Here is a 19,453-nt window from a genome sequence, read left to right as displayed (position 1 = left end):
TCTTCATTGTACTCCTATTGCTTCTCTTTCACCTCCCTCTCTGTCTCTCTCTCTCTCTCTTCTTCCCTTCCTCTGTTTCTGTCTCTTTTCTGTCTCTTTGCAGCTATCTGACATCTTCAGGGCGACTGGGTTCAACCTCCTCTTTTTAAAGCACAAGAAGTTCAGGTTAACAAAGTTAACATGCCTAAGGGAATACAGCCAGTGAGTTTATGAAGAAAAATGAGAAACCAACCCTCCCTGATTCCAATTCCTAGGCTATAAAACGGACCTTCTCCTCTCTATCCCAGGACTCAGCTCTGCTTCTTCCTGGCTCTAGGCCTGTAACCCCAAGTACTAAAGCATCACTTTCTTCAGGATCCCTTCCTTTTATATCGTGACACCATCATCACCTTCTATATCTGACTCTCTCCTGGATTAGCCTCCATTCTCTCTCCCGACATCCTCACTTGTCCCTTTCCTTTGACTCTCCCTTTGCTCTGTCCATGGTATTCCCTTTCCTCTATATCTGTTCCCTACTCAGAATCTGCCTCTATATTAAATACTTTTCCCTTCTCTATTGGAAAAAGTTTAGAACATTAGAGAATGGGAAAAAATCTAGAAGACCAACCTGTCCAAAAACCCCTTTTGAAAGAAAAAGAAACTGAGATAGAGAGTTTATGTGATGTGGTGAGGGACACACAAGAGGAGGTTGAACACACATCATTTTTGTCTCTACTTACTATGTTCTGGTTGGTAGGAGGCTTACTTTCTGTCTCTCCCTCCATCCATGTCGACGAGACCTTTCAGTGGTTCTCTTCCCCACTAACTCTTTCCTGACCATCCACTCCCATAGGGCTTGCCCTTCTCGCTTCTTCACTGATAGAATCTTCCAACTGGAAGGTCCCCTAAGTGGCCACCATCATCTCCATCTTTTTTAGAGGAAGAAATTCAGGGTGAGAAGAGTTAAGTGTCTTAAACAGCTATTAATTTTCATTAGCAAGTTAATAACAAGGGGATTTGTCCCCAAATCATTAAAACCTCTCTTTGTCCTAGCAAAGAACACCCTCCCTGTCCATCCCCTTCTTCCTCAAAAGTGTCCCCACTGGGTCCTTCAGCTCCTTGCTCGCTGCTTCTCCCCCCCGCCCCGCCCCAGTGATCTCTTCCCTCTCTCCCTCAAATCATCAACTCTTCTTTTCTCTCTGGGTCTCCCTGTCTGTATTGCCCTTCCCCAAACTGGCCCACCCCAAGGGCTCTGCCTTCTACCTTTTGGGGCTCATCCCCTGTCCTCCATCCTTTTTGTCCTCCCCCTTCCCTTTGTACAAAGTGGGCCTTGTCCTGCTGTATATCTCCTTGAATGTACTCCCCAAAAGCCTTTGGTAGCTCTCTGCCACCACAGCAAACTCAGTTAGCCTTTTCCTTATCTTTCTGTCACTTATACAATCCCTGACTTAGAGGTGAAAAAAAAATTAAGGGAAAGAAAGTAATGATTAGACATATAAGTAGAACTGATCCCTGGGAGAGGGAGCAAGAAAGATTATGTCAGTCCCTGAATTTAGGTCCCCCTGCTTCTAAGACCCAACCTTTGCCCATTAGGAGAACTAGCTGCTTCACCGACCACCATCATTCTCCCAGTTCTCTATCCACCTTTTTTGATGTCTTTATCTTTCTGAATCTTTCTGTGTTTTTATCTGTCTCTTTAATGAAGCTTGCCTACTGTTTTTCTCTCTTCCGACCCCATGCTCAGGCTTTCCTCTCCTTTCTCATGAAACCAGAGGAATTTTGAACTAGAACTTTCTTTCAAATCATTTGATTTCAAGAGCATCACTTCAAGGAAGAAGGAAACTATGGTTTAAAGCAGGTACCGAGTGCCTTATGCAGGGTCACACATCTGAGCTTGTGAGGCAGTCTCCACTTCAGCCTGTTTTGACCCCCATCCCATGGCTTTGTCCAGCACGGCCCCTCCCTCCGTCCCCAGCTCTCTCCTCATTGGTCTCTTATTTTCTCGCTTCCCATCCCCCCACTTATGCACTTCCATCACCAGCCTGTTAGTGTCAGTCTTGGATTTAAAATTCCCCTCAATTTGCCTGACAGTCCGGTCCACAGTGAGCCCTTGCTGCCTCACAGCATCCTCGGGCCCTGCTGCTTTATCCCTCCTGCTCTTCTCTCCTGCCTCACTGCACAGGCTGCACAGGGTCCAGCCCCGTCCCAAGCACTTTCCCCCTTAGCAAGTGCTTTCTTCCTTTGCTCTTCATCCCTTGGCCGTCTTCCCACAGACACTCTCTGCTTTCTTCTCTGTATTTCCCCCAGGTCTTCATAATGTTCTCTTCACTTGTTTTTTCCCTTTTCTCCATCCCAGATCCCAACATTATGTTCCCTCTGTCACTTAGACCACGTTTCTAGTGATTCCTTCCCTTTGTTTCTCAACTTTGTCTTCCCTCCCTAATGGTACCTTCCATCTCCCTCCATCTTGATGTTCCTTGGTGTCATCCCTTTGTATCTCCCCTTTCCTCTATTTCCAGTGGTTCTTTCTCTTCCTCCTAACCAGGGGTTCTTTCCCCTTTCTCCTCATTTCCCATTTCCTGTGATACCTTCTCATTTCTTTCAATTGTTTCTCCCCACGCTAATGGTATCTTACTTCACTCCTTTTTTTTTTTGAACAAGAAGGAAATTTAAAGGCCTTTATGTTTAAGACCACAATTTTAAATGAGAAAATGATTTAAAGCAGGTGCTAAGTGCCTTGTGCAGAGTCACATGTCTCTTGAGTTTGTGAGGCAGCCTCTGCTTCAGCCTGTCTTGACCCTCATCCCATGGCTCTGTCCAGCACGGCCCCTCCCTCCCGCCCCAGCTCTCTCCTCATTGGTCTCTTATTTTCTCCCTTCCCATCCCCCACCTGGGCACTTCCATTTCCAGCCTGTGGGTGTCAGTCTTGCATTTTGAATTCCCATCCCTGTCCCTGCCATTCTGGTCCATTGTGAGCCCTTGCGGCCTCAGAGCATCCTCGGGCCCTGCTGCTTCATCCCTCCTGCCTTACCGCACCGGCTGCACAGGGCCCAGGGCCCTCCCTAGCACTCCCCCCTTAGGAAGTGCTTTCTTCCTTTGCTCTTTAATCATTGACCTTACTGCCACAAACTCACTCTGCTTTGTACTCTGTATTTCCCACAGGGGTTCATAGTGTTTACTTGTTTTTTCCCTTTTCTACATCCCAGATCCCATCACTATGTTCCCTTTATCACTTTGCCTCTGTCTCCAGTACCTCCTTCCATTTGTTTCTCAGCTTTATCTTCCCGAATGGTACCTTCTATCTCCCTCAATCCTGATGTTCCTTGTTACCATCCCTTTGTATCTCCCCTCTCCTCTATTTCCGGTGGTTCTTTCTTTTCTTCTTTCTCTTCCTCCTAATCAGAGGATTTTTCCCTTTTCTCCCCATTTCCCATTTCCTGTGATACCTTCCCATTTCTCACTTTTTTCTCCCCACCTTAATGGTACATTCCGTCTCCCGTTTTTGAACAAGAACGAAATGTAAAGGTCTTTTATGTTTAAGACCATAGTATTCAATGAGAAGAAATTGTGGTCTAAAGCAGGTGCTAAGTGCCTTGTGCAGGGTCACACATCTGAGTTTATGAGGCAGCCCCCACTTCAGCCTGTCCTGACCCCCAGCCCATGGCTCTGTCCATCACAGGCCCTCCCTCCAGGCCCAGCTCTCTCCTCATTGGTCACTTATTTTTTCCTTTCCCATCCCCCCACTTGGGCACTTTCATCTCCAGCCTGTGGGTGTCAATCTTGGACTTGAAATTCTCCTCACTTTCCCTGACAATCCGGTCCATCTCAGCCTTTGCTGCCTTGGAGCATTCTCAGGTCCTGCTGTTTTATCTGTCCTGCTCTTCTTTCCCTTTTCCCATTTCCCAAGACACTTTCCCATTTCGCTCAATATTTTCTCTCTGTCCTAATTGTATCGTTATCTCCCCGCCTCAGCACCATTTCCTATTGTGCCTTCATTGTGTCTTCCTCTCCCCCCATTTTTCAGTGGTCCTTTCCTTCTTTCTTTCCCATTATCAGTGGCCACTTCCGTTAGACTGTCTCTTTTGTCCCCATCCTTTTCATTTTCTCTCCCTTTTGCTCTCTTCAGTGCTATTTCTTCTGCCATATGTTATGTTCTCTTCCTTTTATTTTATTACCCCTTTTACTTTCCCGAGGGTTGCTTGTCTCGTTTTCTCTTTAATACCCTGAGAATATTTCCCTTTCCCCCCACTTTCTAGCATTATTGGTCCCTTCTCACTCCTTCATTCTTTAATAGTATCTTCCTCCTCCTTATCTTATTACCCATACTTCCTTCTTTTTCCCCCTCCCTTGCTTTCCCAATCTTTCCCGACTCTTATTTCTGTATACTTGTCTCTCTGGTTCTCTATCTCTTTGTCCCTCTAGTGTCACTTCTCAGCCCAAAGGTCCTATTTCTTTGCCTCTAAATACCCAGGGGTCCCTTCCCATCCTTTTCCCAAGTGCTCTTTTCCATATGTTTCTTCTTTCCCCTGAACTATATCCAACAATTTCTTGGTTTCCACCAGACTTTACTGTCAATGATCTCTTCCATTATTTCCTCCCTTTCCTTTCCCCTTAATGGTGGTTTTGCTTTATTCCCCGAAGCTGACTTTTTCTCTAGCTAGTCTCTTCCTCTTCTGGTCCCATGGTTTGCTTCACCAACAGCCTTCCAAATGCTTTCTCCTGATTCTCCCTCTCCTTTGCAATCAAAGGAGACTGAGTCCCTTCCCTTTCATGATCTATTTCTGCTTCTGTTTGTATCTCTCACTATCTCTGTCTCCCTTCCCCCCCTTTTCTCTCAGTTCTGTGTCCTCCCCTTTAGTGTCTCTCTACCTACATTCCACCACTTTCCGTTCCTTTTGACTTTGTCTCTCCTCTTTTCACCCTAGTCCACTCTCTTAGTTTCCCTCATCTCTATTTCATGCTTTCTCCCTCTATCCCAATGCTGTTGTTTCTTCTTTCTCTTTCAATAAGATTGCTTTTGGAAATGTCCTCACAGGCTTGTAAGTATAATCTCGTCATTTGAGAAAGAAAAAAGCCGAGACTGAGAGAGTGACAGAGATCTGCATTAGAGTTGTAGAGATCTACTGTAGAGTAGGGTCTGGACAGAAATCAGCTAAACTCCAGGGACATGTCTTCTTGATTGGAAATAATGCTGGGCCTGGAGTCAGTAAGACCTGAGTTCAAATTAAAATTTAGATATTTCTTAACTGAATGAAGCCAGGCTAGTCACAACTTCAATATACTTGTTTTCTTAATTTAAAAATGGGGAGAATGTAACTGGCTGCATGGAGCTGTCCTAAAGCATCAAGCGAGATAGCATTTGCAAAATACTACACAGAATAATTTACCTGTTAGGCACTGAACAAATGCTTGTTTTCTCCCATCTCTCACTTTGATATTTTCTTCCTTGTAGGTCTCTCCCTTTTCTTCTGTCTCTTATGGTTCAAAAAGTCTACCAACTACTCCATAGGACTTTTCATCTCTGTCTTATCTACATTATACATTATCAAAGGTCCCTTCCCCTGCTCCCTCTCTTATTCTTTCTCTCCTTCTCAGTCCATTTCCTATATTTCTCCTTTCCTAAAGTCACATGCTTGCCATCTCGGCCCATCTCAATCCTCTAAAGGCTTATGCCTCCTTTCCATTGTTCAAAGGATGGGACCTTATTGGCCATCAAGACCCACCCTCAAATATCTTGCAGAGGAAGCTGAAAGATCTTCAGTGTTTTAAGGTCTTACACCTCTGTCTTTCATCCCTCTACAAAATGTTCTTTTTTCATTCTCTCTCTTCTCCTTATCTGTCTCTTCCCCCTTCCCACCTCTCTCTGACTTCTTTTTTGACTCTGGTCTCTATCTCCCTGCAACCCACTGGTTTGACCTCTGGTTGGACATTTTCTATTGACTCTTTACCCACTAGTTGACTCCCTTTCTCTCAGACCTCTCCACAAGACTCTTTTGTCTATTTCTCTCTATATTCCTCCACCCTAGTACCAAATCCTAGGTTTCTTCTTTTTCCTTCAATCCCAGAAACTCAAATATGGTCTTGGACATGTCCTCAGAGGCACCAGAATAAAACCTTATAATTTTAGAGAGGAAGAAACTGGGAGTGAGACAATAGAAGTGAGCTACACAGAACTAAAGAGAAAGTATTAGGGGGCAGTATTTGGACTCAGGTTATCCAGACCCCAGAGACACTACTTGGGTAGTGTATGCAGTGCTTGTCCTGGGACTCAGTAAAAGCCGATTTCAAATCCAACCTCAGACATTTACTAGCTGTGTGATGCAGGGCAGATAATATCAAGTATCTGTCTGTCTTCTAAAATATAAATTGATGATAATGATAACACCTACTACAAGGTACTGTTAGGCCTATCAAAACGAAATAATTTTTTCTAAATTACTAAGCATTTTACAAAGAGTGCTAGTGTCTGACACTTCGAAACTATTTAACTAATGATTGTTTCCTTCTTTCCCCTTTCCCAGATATTTCTTCCCTTAGGAATTCTCTATTCTTCTCCCTTGAGGATAAAATCTTGTCAATAGTTCTACAAGAGCACCTCCCTCTCTCTTTCACATCATCAAATAACATTTTCCCCTTCGCCCTCTCTACTTCGTTCTCTTCCTCTTTGTATATTCCCCCTTCTATTTCTTTCTTCCCCAAAGCTCTTCTACCTCTCTTTCTCCTTCCATCTTAATCCCCCTTAGGGCTTTCTTTGTCCTTTCCATCAGTCATTGGACCTTAAGGTTCCTTAAGGTTGCTGTCTCCAGCAGCAACTACAGCTCTTTCCAGTCAGCTGGATGACTGGAGGTCATCCTTGTGGTTCTAGATATCCGATTCTCACACAATGGTTTTTTTCCCTCTAACTTCCCCATTATCAAGGAATCTTCTTTTTCTCTAAGTGTCTCTGATTCAGTATTTCTCTCTTTGCTAAAATAGTCTACAATGCACCTCCTCATAACTTGTCCCCTTCCTTTGACTCTTTGCTCTGTCCATGGTACTCCCTTTCTTGTTTTTCTCTCCTTCCTCACTTTCCCCCTCAGTCTCTACACCTATATCAAATAATTTTCCCTTTCTGGTAGAAAAATCAAAGAATCTTAGCTTTTGGAAGAAAAAACACTGAGCCTCAGAGTTTAAGTGATAGGCTGAGGTCCCAACAGGCAATAAGTTTGCTACCAGAAGTTGAAGACACATATTTTTTATTCTACTTAGTGTTCTGGTCAGCAGGACACTTAGTTTCTCTCTCTCCCACCATCCCTGACTAGAGGGCTGTTCAGTGAATCTCTCTTCCACTTATTCTTTTTCCTGCCCATTCCCTCCCATGGGGCTTTTCCTTCTCTCCATCAGTAATAAACATTATCCAACTGGAAGGGCCCTTAAGTAACCAAATCCAACTCTATCCCTATCCCCATCTTTTTAGGGGAGCAACTTTAACCTAAGAAAGATTACTGACTTGACCAGCTCTTAATTTTCAGAAGCAAGATACTAAGTCAGGGTGATTTGACTCTCAATGTAGTCCAATACCTGTTCTAGCAATGATCTGCCTCACAGACCATCATCTTCTTCTTAAGATGTGTCCCCACTGAGTACTTCACTCCCTCCTCTGGGTCTCTACCCACTTTTCATGGTGCTCTCTTCCATCCCTCCCTATCCAATTACGAAACATTCTCTACCTTCTCTCTTTACCTCTCTCTGTTCTTCCCTCCCCAAAGTGGCCTAACTCAAGGGTTCTTCCATCTTCCCCTTCTCTTTTCCTATTGTTCATCCCCTTTTATTCTCCAAATGAAACCCATAATAAGATTTTCCTTATAGCTGTCTTTTTCCTGTGACCCCACTCCCTGTCCTGACCCCCAGCCCATGGCTCTATCCAACACAGCCCCTCCCTCTGGGCCCAGCTCTCTCCTCATTGGTCTCTTATTTTCTCCCTTCCCCTCCTGGGCACTTCCATCTCAAGACTGAATGTCAGTCTTGGTTTTGGAATTCCCCTCCGTCCCTGACAGTCCAGTCCACTGTGAGCCCTTGTTGCCTCCCGAGCATCATCAAACCCTACGGTTTTATCCCTCCTGCTCTTCTCTCATGTCTCATGGGACAGTCAACACAGGGCCCAGGCCTGTCCACGACACTCCCCCCTTAGCAAGTGCTTTCTTCCTTTGCTCTGTAGCCTAGGCCTGTCAATACACTCCGCACCTTAGAAAGTACTTTCTTCTTTTGCTTTTTAGCCATGGGCTGTCAAACAAAAAACCCACTACTTTCTTCTCTGTATTTGCCCCAGGTATTCATACTATCCTCTTTGTTTTCTCCCCTTCCTCCTTCCCAGTTTTCCTTTCCTTTTGTGATTCTCCCTCTATTCCTAGTACTGCCCTTACTTTTCCTCACTTTTTTCTCCCCTCTCTAATGGCATCAAATGAATTCCAAGATAGGATTTTCCTTACAACTATCTTTTACCTGTCACCCTAAGCCCTACGCTTTCCTCTCTTATCTTATTCAACCAGGGGATTTTAGAGGGAGAAAGGAAGTTAAATGCTTTTGATTCAAGCCCACCACTTAAGAGCAGAAAATGGGGTTTAAAGTAGGTGCCAAGTGCCTACATCTGTTTGTGAGGCAGCCTCCACTTCAGGTTGTTCTGATCCCCAGCCCATGCCTCTGTCCAGCACGGCCCCTCCCTCCGGCCCCAGCTCTCTGCTCATTGGTCTCTTATTTTCTCCCTTCCCATCCCCCACTTGAGCACTTCCATCTATACCCTGTGGGTGTCACTCTTGGATTTCAAATTCCCATTCCTGTTCCTAAAAGTCTGATCCACTGTGAGCCCTTATTGCTTCCTGAGCATCTTCAAGCACTGATGCTTTATCCTTCCTGCTCTTCTCTTCTCTCATTGGACAGTCTGCCCAATGCGCAAGCCTGTCAATAGCAACCCCCCACCCCCACCCCCCGCCCTTAGCAAGTGCTTTCTTCCTTTGCTTTTTAGCCATGTCCTCCCTGTATTTCCCTCAAGTTTTCACACTGTTCTCTTCCTTCTTTTTCTCCCTTCCCCCATCCCAATTTTCCTTTCCTTTTGTCATACTACCCCCATCCTTAGTGGTACTTACCCTTTCTCTCTCCCCTCTCTAATGGCATCTCCCTTCTCCCTCATAACCATCCTCCATGGTCTCTTTTGTCTCTCCCCTCTCCTCTTTTTCCAGTAAACCTTTCCCTCTTTGTCTTACTAATGCTTCTTTTTATCTATCCCCATGTCTCATTTTTAACCTCGATTTTCTCACCCTTATTTAGCCTCCTTAATGTAGTATCCTCGTTCTCCAAGTTCCCTGCCCACCATTTCCTACAGTCTCCTTTGTTTTTCCCAAACCCCTTTTAATGGTTCCTTCCCTCTTTCTTGCAGTCAGTGGTTCATTCCGTTAGATTGTCTCATTCCTGCTCATCATTATTCATCCTTTTCATTTTCTCTCTCTTTTTTGCTCTAGTCAGTGCTACATTCCTTTTCCCCCAACCCCCCAAGTTCTCTTCCTTTTATCTCATCCAAAGAGTCCCTTTCCTTTCCCAGAGGTCCTTTTCTTTTTCTATCTTTAATACCCAATGGTTATTTCTCATTGTCCCCCTCGGTCTATTTATAACAGTCCCTTCTCAGTCTGGCATGTTCCCCCTTCTTCAGTGGTATCTTCCTGATCCCTTCCCTTATTCCCCGTGTTCCTTTTTGTCCTCTCTTTTTTTCACCAATGATTTCTTTACTCTTCCTAGTAATCCTTTTTTTTTTAATATTTCTGTATGTATATGATATATAATGTGTGTATGATATATAAAATCTCATTGAACAAAAAAAATTATGACTGAAGCATATTAACCGACTTACCTGGGTTAACATCTTTTCCATTACTGAGAAGAGATTCAGCCTCATGTACTTCTTGTGATAAAAGCAGTGCTCTTTCCATTATGAAACTGAGCTACCTTCACTACCCAAGATCTGAAATTATCTTTTCTATGAACCTCTTTCCCTCTTCCTCCCACTCTCTTTTTTGCCCATTCTCCCATTCCCTCTCCTTTCCTATCACTTTTAGTCTCTCGATCTCTTCTTTTTCTTCTCCTCATTTTCTGTCTCTGTGTGTCTCTCAAACATCTACTGTAACTATCACTCACCTTACGCTACCTTAGGCTTCACTTATCTTCTAAGTCAATTACTAAGAAGCCTATTTTGGCTGATTTTCTCTCTATCTCTAATGTCATTTCTCATGCTCTTTTGATCCCTTCACCTCTGTCTCTGTCCCTGCTGACGACTCTAAGTTGCTTGGAATCCTTCCTTTCTGATCTTTCCTTTGCATTCTTTCTGTCACTATTCTCTCCTCAAAAACCTATCTCCTGGCTGTTGCTCCCTCCAAATGTGTAGTGGTCTTCATTTTTTCTCCACAGCCCAACTATTATCTTCTAATTACATCTCTCAGGTTCCCACGGAGGCTACTGGTTTTCACTTCATCATTTAAGAAAGGAAGCTTTAAAAAAAAAGAATTTAAGTGACTGTTACATGACAGAGACTCGCAAACACAAATTATAATCATTTTCTACTTTGATCTTCAGAATAATCCTGTCTTCTGTTTTAGGGTTTTATTCAGTGGTGTATATTTCCTCTGTTTTTTCTGTTGCCTCTCTTATACCAAGGGTCCTTTCCCCCTCTATCATTCATAGGACCTTAGACTTCCAACAGCTTTACATGAAACAAATTGCTCAGACTCATTTGTCAGTAGAGCAACCTGTGACAGAGACAGACTAACTTGCCCCGAAAAATAAACCTTCTCCATCATTGAGAAGGGTTTCCATTTCACTTGTGATGCTAAAAACATATGCCATTCAGCTTTCTCTACTCTGCATCAGCGACTGTGAAAGTCTTATTCACTTACTCTCATGCCATGGTCAATTAGCAAGAGTAGTTTATTCCTCTTTCCTTATTCTATATCTGTGTCTGCTCTTCTGTCTCTACATCTGTGTGTATTGTTAATCCAACTTGCTCTGAAATCGCTTGATAATGTTTCTCTTCCAATCTATGCTTTATCTCTGTCCATATTGAAATACTTTCTTAGGCCTATCTTCCTTCTTCCAAAATCTATTATTAGATGGTCTTTTGCACCAAAGGAGAATTGGTCACTATCTTTATTCGATGGTTATGGATGTTATCGATTTAAACCTCAATGCATCCCTAGAACCCCTTGATTTCAACCCTTCATTTGAAGGGGGAAGGAAGAAAAAAACATTTAAGTACTTAAACTATTCCAGGAAGTATGTGTTAGAAATGAATGTCATTTGATAATCCGAATGACAACACTTTTATGATTCCCCTTTTAGATTTGAGGAAATTGGGGGAGCCAGAGTTCAAATGACTTGGCCACTGTGACAGATCTAATAGGTAGTTGTTCAGTCATATTTGAATCTTTGTTAGCCCCCGGACTTGAGCATGCTACACCCCTCTATCATCCATAATCTCTTGAAAGTATGAGCAAGTTCATGTTTGTGGCTTCCATGACATTATCTAGCTCATCCTCTACCATCCCATTTTCCATTTACCTTCAATATTTCCGAGCATCAGGCTTTTTCTGATGTTTCCTCTCTTCTCATTATGTAGCCAAAGCATTTAAGTCTCAGCTTTTGTATTTCACATTCTGATAAATAGTCTAAATTAATTTAAGTACTGACTTATTTGATCCCCTTGCCATCCAAGGCACTCTCAGACATTTTCTCCGGGACCATAATTCCATAGTGTCGATTCTATGGCACTCAGCTTTCCTAATACTCCAACTCTCACAGCCATACACTGCTAATGGAAAACCCATAGCTTTGATTATAGGAACCCTTGTCAGCAAGGTCATGTCTCTGTTTTTAGGAGATTTGCCATAGCTTTCTTTCCAAGGAACAAGCATCTTTTAATTTCAAGGCTATAGTTGCTATCTTGGGTAATCTTTGAGTCTAAGAATCTAAGATGAAACTGCTTCCATTTCTTTTCCCTTTATTTGCCAGGAAGTGATAGAAACAGTTGCCAAAATCTTAAGGGGTTTTTATGTTAAGCTTCAAACCAGTTTTATACAGATTCCACCTTAGCCCTCATTAAGAAGGCTTTTGGTTCTTCCCATTCTGCCATGAGGGGCCGGATCTGCACACCTGACATTGTTGATATTTTTCCTGGCAAACTTAATTCTGGCTTTTCCAGCTGAGTATTTTACAGGATGTACTCTACGTGCAAGTTAAATATAAGATATCAATATACGGCCTTATTGTATTCCTTTTCCAATCCTAAATAAACCAATTGTTCCACATTAGTTTCTTGACCTGCATATGGGATCCTCAGAAGGTAACTCCTATCTCTTTGAAGACTTACCATATTTTATTGTGATCCATACAGATGTTTTAGTGTAGTCAATGAAAGAGAAGTAGATGTTTTTTGTTTTGTTTTATTTTCTGGAACTGCCTTGCTTTCTCCACAATCCAATGAATATTGACAATGTGGTCTTTCCTCTGCCTCTTTCAAAATTAGCCTGCTCTTCTGGTAATTCTCTAGTTACATACTGCTGAAACCTAGTTTTCAGAATCTTAAAACATAACCTTGCCTGCATGTGAAATAGGTGTAACTGTTTAGTACTTTGAAGATTTCTTGCTTTATATTTATTAAAATTGAGAAAATTAGAAGCGATATGTTCCTAATTCTAGTCTCAAGACTCTAACCCTAGTTGTCTCTCACTTCTAACTGTGCTTTCCCATTATATCAATTACTCTTTCCTAACCCTACAAAATAGTCTCTCATATCATTCTTTTTACTATTGTTCGGGGTGCTCCCTTATCCAAAACCTACAAAAAATCCCTATCTTTCTTGTTAAATTTTCCTTTCTTAAAATGTGATTTTCAGGTATATCTTTGTTTCTCAGTATGTCATCCTCTCATAATCCTCCTCATCTCTTGTTCCTCTCTCCATCTACCCCCCCCCCAATATTGTGCAGTGGCAAGAAAAACGTTTCAACTACTGGTATGGCCCAGAATGCAGTGTATGGCGTCTTCCATGTCTGAATAAGCTTTAAGTACTCCACAGTGCCTACTTCGCCTGCCTTCGTGGCTAAAGAAAAATAGTTCTCCTAGGCCCACTCCACCAGGGGAGTGCTTGAGGTAGACATCCCCCTAACTCACCCACTGGGGTTTGAGACCCATTGGTTGTCCTCAATGAGGTTTGGCCCATCTGATGTGTGACAGTTTACCAATGTGTGGTCACTACATATACTACAGCTTCTTAGAGCCACAGTTGACACCTCACCCTTTTCATGTGTTTTCCCCTGATCTCGTTTGCCAAAAAATATTTGGAAAAACTTAATGCTATCATCTGATGGATAAGCAGAAGGAATAGACAGAACCATAGGAATCTGTTAATGCTTCTTTCTGCTTACTTTTTCTTAATTTTATTCGTTTAGGAAAAGAACTCCAGGGACTCCCAATCACTTGGAGGCTCAAATACAAATGCCTTTAGTTACAATGTATAGCCCTTACCAACCTGCCCTGCCCCATACCTTTCCATTCTCCTTGTATCTTGGATCACATTATAATTTCATATTCAGAGACACTGAGCTTCTTTCCGTTCCTCAAGCAAGACAATCCAGCTCTTGACTTCTGCCATCGTATAGGCTCACCTCCAAGCTAGAAATGGTCTTCCTCCTCATCTCAGTCTCCTGGTTTCCTAGACTTCCTTCAATTATTAGCTAAAATCCAACCTCTTATGTACTCTCCTATGTACACATCTATCTGATGGGCTCTTCCTTTTCTCTTTCAGACAGCCATATCATCACAAAATGGGAGAGAACTGAGAGGCCCTGAAATCTCACTCCATCAATTGATAAAGAACAACACAAGGCCAAGAGAGGTTAACTTACTTGCTCAGGGTAAGCCAGGCTGTCTATGTATGCACCAACCTTTAAACTCATAATTTTTCACTCAAGTCCCATCTTCTCCTTGCTAAAACATAAAACTACTTCCCCCAATAGAAACAGATTTATTCTCTCCCAGAAATCTCAGAAAGTTTCACTTGGAAAACTCTCACTCTTGAGCCCTTTTGCCTTTAGTGATCAGACCACAAGGATTTACCAAGAAACCAAGTACCAACAGTTCTGAGAGCAAAGGACAACCCAAGCAAAATACTGCTCACTCTATCAAATGTCAACACATAAGACCCTTTATCCTGGTTCTAAGCTCCCTTTCCAGAGGCCATGACAGCAGCTGAAAAAGGACAATATCGTGGCCACAGGTGATCCATAGTTAGGTTGGCTCCTCATTTGGTGTAATCTCCGCAAACGGACGCTTTACTCCACAAGAACTATACTACTTAATATTTTACAGATATCAGGATTCTCCATATAATACATGAAAAGACAGAGTTGATCTTTGCGCTACCTCAGAAACCAGTGACAGTCAGGGACTCTCACAATAAGGATATCTATCCACAGGCCCCATTCAAGTCCTCTCAGGACTTGATCAGCCATGATGTTCCCACATCTTCTATGTCTGACCAAGTTTTAAGCACTCCAATTTCTGCTTTACCCGCCTTCATGGCAGTTGGACCAGATCATTCTCATTGGCCCATTCCAGTAGGGAAAGCCTCCAAATGCTGGAGGTAGACATCTCCCCCAACTCCCAGACAGATATGAGGCCTATTAGTTACCCTCAGCCTAGTTTAGCCCATCTGATGAGATGGTTTACCAGGATGTGGTCACTGCACATGCTAAAACTTCTTGGAGCCAGAGCTGAGAGTTGGGTGCCTGACCATCTAAACACTAAAGATGGATGGACGGCCCTGAAAACGGTTTCGCAAGTCCTCACACCGGAGATTCTAGCCACCACGAACATCAATCCTCTCAGGAAAGCCTTAACCAACAAATAATTAAATACTCTTTTCGTGTTTCACTCGGGTCTCAGTTTGCCAACAAAGGTTGGGAAAAACTTGCTCTTATGTGAGCAGGAGGAAGACACAAAGCACCATGGTTGGTTTTTAATGTAACTAATAAAAAAATCACTTTATATGCCACACTAAGGGTACAAGCCCTCAGCCACAAGTCTGTCCCCACTGCTGTCTATCCTTCACTCAGCTGTCTGACCATGACCTTCCCAAAACTCCTGTGACCATTGCCTTCCCCAGTGTGATGAATTCCAGGGGTTCTCAATCACTTCCGGAACAAAATATAAAGTCCCCTGGCTACTTCTTAAATCCCTTCTTATTACCTTTCCAGTCTTCTTCTACCTTGTATTAATCATAATTTCAAATCCAGTCATGCTGATCTCCTTTCTGTTCTTCAAGCAAGATACTCCAGCTTTTGACTCTGCGTGCTGTCACAGGCTCACCCCCACACCTGAAATATTCTCCCTCATCATCTCAGCCTCTTGGCTTCTCGGATCTCCTTCAAGTATCAGCCAAATCTTCTTTTGTTGTTACACATCAATACGATGGGGTCTTCCTTCCTCTTCGCTCTTGACATTATTTACTCTATCATTAAGATATAGGTTAACTTACTTGTTCAGGGCAACCCAGGCTGTCAGTATGTGAGCCAACATTTAAAATCATATAATTTGCATTTCAAGTCAAGTCTCTTTCCTGCTATAATATCTAGCTGCCTCCCCAGATATGAACAGATTTCCCTTTTCCCTGAATTCCTTCTGTTGATTATTTCCAATTTACTTTCTATCTCTATGTCTTCTTTGTTCATAGTTGTTTTCTGACGTTTCCTTTTGTGGACTGTTGGAGCTTACAGCAGCGACTGCCTTTTCTTTTTCTTTACATCTCCAGCGCTCAGTACTCTTCCTTGTACGTAGTAGGTACTTAATAAATGCTCTTTGACAGGCTATTTGGAATAGGAATATATTTCCTGTTTAATGATAAAGTTCAGAAATAAAGTTAAAGAATCAACTATTTTTACAATCATGAAAAATTCCTTTGCAAAATAAATAAATTCATGGTCTCTTATCCAAGGACGATTGGTTGTTACAATACTTTAAATGATCTTTTTAGAGGGGATGGACACTTCTAATATCAGGTCACTAGAAGGTTAGGGAATTCCTGCATTTCAAGTCCATCCAGATGAGGCAAAATTACCACTGTACCCATTCCTCCACTCACAAACTTCACAATCCAAAAGATTTTGTTAGCCCTCTGCCACACACAGCACCACGAGGGTATTTCCAAGCCCAGCATTTTTCAAAGGAGGAAACTGTAGCCTAGAACATTTAAGTGACTTGGGCGGGGCAATAATTTTATCAGTTACTGGGTTGAATTTAAATTCAAGTACTTGCCCCTCATACTACAGTGATCAAGCCACCTGGGCACATAGATGCTTCCTAGCTATGCCTACATTTTGTAAGGCTGTCCCTTCCCTTTACATCTCTCCTTCCACTGGTTTTATAATCATTATGGCCTCCCCCAGTATCACTAGAGATCTTTCCCCTTTAAATCTTTCTCTTATCTATGGTTTAATTCTGTTGTTCATACCCTGACACAATGATCTCTTCCTTTACTTTCTTGCCCATTACCAAGCAGTTTGCATGCTCTCTCTCTGTCTCTCTTTCTCTCTGTTTCTCCCTCCCTTCTTTCCTTACTCTCCCTCCCTTGTTATTTCTCTTTACCTTCCTCCTACCTTGCTCCAACTCCCTAAAAAAAACAATAACACCTACAAGTCTTGTCTTACATTAGTAAGGGATCCTTTCTCTTTACAGCCCTCCATATCCTGTGGTCTTCTTGCTCTATTGCTTAATGTCCTCCATAACGGGGTTTCCCCTCATTTCTCTGTTTGTTATCCAAGCCTTCTCTTTTTCTTTTTCACTGTTGTGCTCTGTTTCTCTATCTGTGCCTCTCTGATTTTATCGCTATATTTCTCCTTTTCTCCCTAGCTCTTTCTCTTTCTGTCTTTCTCTTTCTATCCAGGCCCCTTTTTTTTCAAAAATTCTTCCTTTCTCTCATTCCTTTTTAATAGCATTTTCCCCTTGCTCTCCTCATTCAAAAATGAGTCGCTTTTTCTCTTCTCTTTTTTTCCTAAGACTATCATAGATTTAGAGTTAGAGGGAATCTTAGGGAACACTGAGTGCAAATCCCATCTAATTTTAATAGGAGAAAAAGAGGCTTAAACACTCTAAATGAATTTTCTGCTTTCAAACAATTAGAAAAAATTCTAAACAGGATTTAAACTTGGGTATGACAAGACTACAAAGAACAGACCACTAAGGGACATGAGTCCCTGACATATTTTTCCAACCCATCTTCTCAGCTGTCACCTTTCTGTATCTTACCCTCCTTGATGTCCTATTCTTTTTAACTCATGTTCTTCTCCTATCCCAAGTCCAAAAGGGCTTTCTTTGCTGTCTCTGGCACCCTTAAGAAGAGTTTCTTTTTTTCAATAGTATTTTATTTTTCCAAATATATGCAAAGATGATGTTCAACATTCACCTTTGGAGAACCTTGTGTTCCAGATTTTCTCCCCCCTTCTTTTTCTTTTTCTACTTCTCTTCTTACTTTTTCTTCTTTCTTCCCCTCCTCCTCCACCAGATCCTCCTTCATCTTCTTCTTCTTTTTCTTCTTTCTTGCCCTCCATCCACCTCCTTCCTCCACCGTTCTTTCCTTTTTATCTTCCTCCTTTTTGTTCTTCTTTCTTCGCCTCCATTCACCTCCTTCCTCCACCGTTCTTTTCTTCTTCTCTTCCTCCTTTTTGTTATTTTTTTATTCCCCTTCCACCTCCTCCTCCACCTCCTCCACCATCATGTTCTTCTTTCTTGTTTCTTCCCCTCCTCCTCCACCAGCTCCTCCTCCTTCATCTTCTATTTCTTTTCCTTCTTTCTTGCCCTCCATCCACCTCCTTCCTCCACCGTTCTTTCTTTCTTCTCTTCCTCCTTTTTGTTCTTCTTTCTTCCCCTCCATCCACCTCCTTCCTCCACCATTCTTTTCTTCTTCCTTTTTGTTCTTCTTTCTTGCCTTCCATCCACCTCCTTCCTCCACCATTCTTTCCTTCTTCTCTTCCTCCTTTTTGTTCTTCTTTCTTCCCCTCCATCCACCTCCTTCCTCCACCGTTCTTTCCTTCTTCTCTTCCTCCTTTTTGATCTTCTTTCTTCCCCTCCATCCACCTCCTTCCTCCACCATTCTTTCTTTCTTCTCTTCCTCCTTTTTGTTCTTTCTTCCCCTCCATCCACCTCCTTCCTCCACCGTTCTTTCCTTCTTCTCTTCCTCCTTTTTGTTCTTCTTTCTTCCCCTCCATCCACCTCCTTCCTCCACCGTTCTATTCTTCTTCTCTTCCTCCTTTTTGTTCTTCTTTCTTCCCCTCCATCCACCTCCTTCCTCCACCGTTCTTTTCTTCTTCTCTTCCTCCTTTTTGTTCTTCGTTCTTCCCCTCCATCCACCTCCTTCCTCCACCATTCTTTTTATTCTCTTCCTCCTTTTTATTGTTCTTTCTTCCCCTCCATCCACCTCCTTCCTCCACCATTCTTTTCTTCTTCTCTTGCTCCTTTTTGTTCTTCTCCTTCTTCCCCTCCCACCTCCTCCACCTCCTCCTCCTTTTGTCATCATCTTCTTTTTCTTCATTCTTCCCCTCCCACCTCCTCCACCTCCTCCTCCTTCATCCTCTTCTTTTCTTTTCTTTTCTTTTTTTTTTTTTTTTTTGGCTGAGGCAAGTGGGATTAAGTGACTTGCTCAAGGTCACACAGCTAGGAAGTGTTAAGTGTCTGAGACCAGATTTGAACTCAGGTGTTCCTGAATTCAATGCTGGTGCTCTATCCACTGCACAACCTAGCTCCCCTTCCTTTTTCTTCTCTTTCTTCCCCACCCTCCTCCTCCACCGCCGCCTCCTTCATCCTCTTCTCTTCTTCGTCTTTCTTCTTTTTTCCCCTCCCTCCTCCTCCACCGCCGCCGCCTTCATCCTCTTCTCTTCTTCGTCTTTCTTCTTTTTTCCCCTCCCTCCTCCTCCACCGCCGCCACCTTCATCCTCTTCTCTTCTTCGTCTTTCTTCTTTTTTCCCCTCCCTCCTCCTCCACCGCCGCCTCCTTCATCCTCTTCTCTTCTTCGTCTTTCTTCTTTTTTCCCCTCCCTCCTCCTCCACCGCCGCCCCCTTCATCCTCTTCTCTTCTTCGTCTTTCTTCTTTTTCCCTCCTCCTCCTCCACCGCCCACCTTCATCCTCTTCTCTTCTTCGTCTTTCTTCTTTTTCCCTCCCTCCTCCTCCACCACCTCCTTCATCCTCTTCTCTTCTTCGTCTTTCTTCTTTTTTCCCCTCCCTCCTCCTCCACCGCCGCCGCCTTCATCCTCTTCTCTTCTTCGTCTTTCTTCTTTTTTCCCTCCCTCCTCCTCCACCACGCCACCTTCATGCCTCTTCTCTTCTTCGTCTTTCTTCTTTTTCCCCTCCCTCCTCCTCCACCGCCGCCTCCTTCATCCTCTTCTCTTCTTCGTCTTTCTTCTTTTTT

General features: G+C 42.9%; 1 long non-coding RNA gene across 1 annotated transcript in view; it reads right to left on the bottom strand.

Annotated features, from left to right (window-relative positions):
* The window catches only part of LOC116420337, a 46,902-nt gene extending 29,152 nt beyond the window's left edge, over positions 1-17,750 (bottom strand). The window contains exons 1-2 of the long non-coding RNA XR_004230633.1: positions 9,860-17,750; positions 720-908 (exon numbers count right to left, since the gene is read on the bottom strand). This is a non-coding gene — a long non-coding RNA (uncharacterized LOC116420337). The remainder of the gene's footprint in view (positions 1-719; positions 909-9,859) is intronic.
* Between the last annotated feature and the right edge of the window lie 1,703 nt (positions 17,751-19,453).

Source organism: Sarcophilus harrisii, chromosome X (assembly GCF_902635505.1).
Source record: "Sarcophilus harrisii chromosome X, mSarHar1.11, whole genome shotgun sequence".
Lineage (NCBI taxonomy): Eukaryota > Metazoa > Chordata > Mammalia > Dasyuromorphia > Dasyuridae > Sarcophilus > Sarcophilus harrisii.
Note: the sequence above shows the minus strand (reverse complement) of the source record. Positions and strands in the feature narration are given on the sequence as shown.